The sequence below is a fragment of the Phoenix dactylifera genome, unplaced genomic scaffold (assembly GCF_009389715.1).
Source record: "Phoenix dactylifera cultivar Barhee BC4 unplaced genomic scaffold, palm_55x_up_171113_PBpolish2nd_filt_p 000610F, whole genome shotgun sequence".
Classification (NCBI taxonomy): domain Eukaryota; kingdom Viridiplantae; phylum Streptophyta; class Magnoliopsida; order Arecales; family Arecaceae; genus Phoenix; species Phoenix dactylifera.
In genome coordinates this window covers 176,229-179,617 of record NW_024068006.1, presented here as the reverse complement: position 1 = coordinate 179,617, position 3,389 = coordinate 176,229, and positions in this window count along the sequence as shown.

The following is a 3,389-nucleotide window of genomic DNA, read 5'->3' as shown; positions in this document are numbered from 1 at the left end:
CGGATAAGAATTAAGCAAGCAATTTATCTAAGTAAGTAAGTGTGTTAGTTAGACAATAACTAGAGGCATTACAAACACAAAGGACATATAGTGGTTCGGTGCACCCCAGCACCTACATCCACTCCCCAAGACCTCTTGGGAATTTCATTATAATCCTACCGATTACAACCGGTTGTTTTACAAGCTCACAACCTAACTTGTTGTTTTACGAGCGCACAACGAACTCGGTCGGTTTTCCCAGGCTCACCGACTAGAACCTCCCCGATTGTTTTTCCGGGATCACAATCAAACCCTTACACGTTGGTTTTACCCTCGGCTCACCAACAAACCTATCACCGTTGGTTTTCCCTTTGGCTCACCAACAAACCTTAACACCGTTGGTTTTTCTTTGGCTCACCAACAAACCTTAACACCGTTGGTTTTTCTTTGGCTCACCAACAAACCTTAACACCGTTGGTTTTTCTTTGGCTCACCAACAAACCTTAACCCCTTGATTCAATCCCTTGATTGAATCAAGTTACAAGATATTAAAACAAAGTATAAAACAAAACAAAGCTTCTTAAACAAGCAAATATGACAATATAAACAAATAGAGTAAAGAGAAGCCCTCAAACGAGTTTTGAAGATGGAGGAGCTCGGCTTCTTCTTTACTTGATCCTCCTCTGATTTGGCATGAAGTAGAGGATCCCCGAGGCAGCACACGGATGGAGAGGAAGCTTTCGGATTCACTTGGATGCTCTTCTTCTCTCTATTTCGTTTTGGATGGCCCTTTTGTGCTTATGGGAGATTTCCTTTGTAATCTCTTTGAGATCTCTTTCCTAGATGATCTCTCCCACTTCCATGAGTTCTCCCCTAGCTCTCTTCTTGTTTTTATAGCTTTAGATGGCGTGGAAACAAGAATATAGCCGTTAGAGACAAGAAAAAGAGCCGTTGGACACAGTCTGCATTTCCTGACAATGTTACCGTTGGGATCGGAGTCGACTCGCGCGATCAGGAGTCGGCTCGCCTGTTGCAGGAGTCGGCTCGTGTTTTACCGGAGACGATTCGGCCACTGTTCCAAATTTGAATTAATGTGCTTGCCTCGACTGGGAGTCGACTCGTCTTAACCTGGAGTCGACTCGCCAACTTCTGGAGCTGACTTGGCAATTTCGGAGTCGGCTCATCCACTGAAGTCCGTGGATCCAATTTTGAATTTTGTCCTCTCGAGTCGACTCGACTTTCCTGGGAGTCGACTCGAATCTCAGAGCCCGAACTCCCGATCCTCTGTCTTTTGGCTCGTCCAGTCTTGGAGTCGACTCGAACTTCTTTGGAGTCGACTCGGCTCTCAGTTTGCGAAACACAGCCTTCTGCCATCTTGGTGTAGCGCTGCCTTGGAGTCGACTCGAGCTGTCTGGGAGTCGACTCGAATCTCAGAGGCAGTAACTTGGTTTTCTGTCTGTTGATGGTCGCGGAGTCTCGGAGTCGACTCGTGCAATGCGGGAGTCGACTCGAATCTCAGAGTCCCAAAAATGCTCTCTGACTTTTTCTTTGTGTTCCGCTGAGAGTCGACTCTTGCTTTCTTTGGAGTCGACCTACCAACCATCGGAGTCGACTCGCGTTCCACTGGAGTCGACTCGAATCTCAGACCCGAAAACTGCTCTCTGACTTTTCTGCCTGTGACTCCTAGGAGTCGACTCATACTTCTCCGGAGTCGACTTGAATTCCACTGGAGTCGACTCGAAGACTGTTCTTTTGAATTTTTCTTTTGATTTTACTCCTCCAATTTGAATCCTTTGAACTTTAAACTTGGGCCAATAAATTGTAGCTTTCTTCCAACTTGAGAGCTTTGGAGGCCTTCTTGTGTTCTTCCAACTTGCTATGTTCCTTGCAAAATAAATATCTTTCTCCTTGCAACATAAATATTAGTATCTATACTTCAAGGTTTTGTGATCATCAAAATCAATCTATGAATCAATCTTTGGGTCATCATCTACATCTTCATAAATTTGTTTGAGGGCTCTTAACTTCTCTCTTATTTATATCGATGTATATCTGCTTGTTTAGAAGCTTTATTTTTCTGTTTGTTTTTGTTCATACCATTTTGTTCCTTACTTGATTCAATCAGGGGATTGAATCAAGGGTGTAAAGGTTTGTTGGTGAGCCTAGGTTGAAACCAACGGTGTAAGGGTTAGATTGTGATCCCGGAAAAACAATCGGGTGGTTCTAGTCGGTGAGCCTGGGAAAACCGACCGAGTTCGTTGTGATCTCGTAAAACAACAAGTTAGGTTGTGAGCTTGTAAAACAACCGGCTGTAATCCGAGGGGTTATAGTGAATTTCCAAGTGAGGCTTGGGGAGTGGACGTAGGAGCAAGGGTTAGCTCCGAACCACTATAAATTCCCTTGTATTTGTGATTGCCTTGTTATCTCTTACTTTCTTTTCATTCACTGCACATAGCATCTAATTAATCAACTTGCAAAAAGTATTAATTAGTTATTTATAAACCTTTTAATTGCAATAATTATTTTAAAACCCAATTCACCCCCCCTCTTGGGTTGTCTATCTGGGCAACAAGTGGTATCAGAGCCGGAACTCTTTTACCAAAAGAGTAAAAGATCAAAATGACAACCCCATTTGGATCTTCTCATATTGAGGGCCAGTCCACCCATAGACCTCCATTCTTTAATGGATCCGACTACTCATATTGGAAGGCTAGGATGAGAATATTTATCCAAGCCCAAGACTATGAGATGTGGACCACCATACTAAATGGACCATACATCCCATCCATTTATGTAGAGGGTGTCACTGTACCCAAACTTGAAAAGGATTGGGATGACAATGACATAAGGAAGGCACAACTAAATGCCAAAGCAATGAATGTGCTTTATTGTGCTTTAGATAGAAATGAATTCAATAGAGTCTCTACTTGCATTTCTGCAAAAGAGATTTGGGATAGACTTGAAGTGACCCACGAGGGCATAAATCAAGTAAAAGAATCTAAAATAAATATATTAGTTCATAAGTATAAATTATTTAAGATGGATTCTAATGAAACAATCACTTGCATGTTCACTAGATTTACTGACATTGTCAATGGCCTAAAAAGCCTTGGCAAAAATTATACTAACAGTGAACTTGTCAGAAAGATTCTTCGTTGTCTACCAAGGTCATGGGAAGCCAAGGTAACGGCAATCCAAGAAGCCAAGGACTTAAACAAGCTGCCACTTGAGGAGCTACTTGGATCCCTCATGACGCATGAGCTAACAATGAAACAACACAATGAAGAAGAGTCCTCTCACAAGAAAAAGGTAATAGCACTAAAATCTGTTTCTACTAACAAAGATTTGTCTTGCACAGTAGCAGTGAAGAGAAAGACAATGAGGGAGATGATGATGAGGCTCTCCTTGTA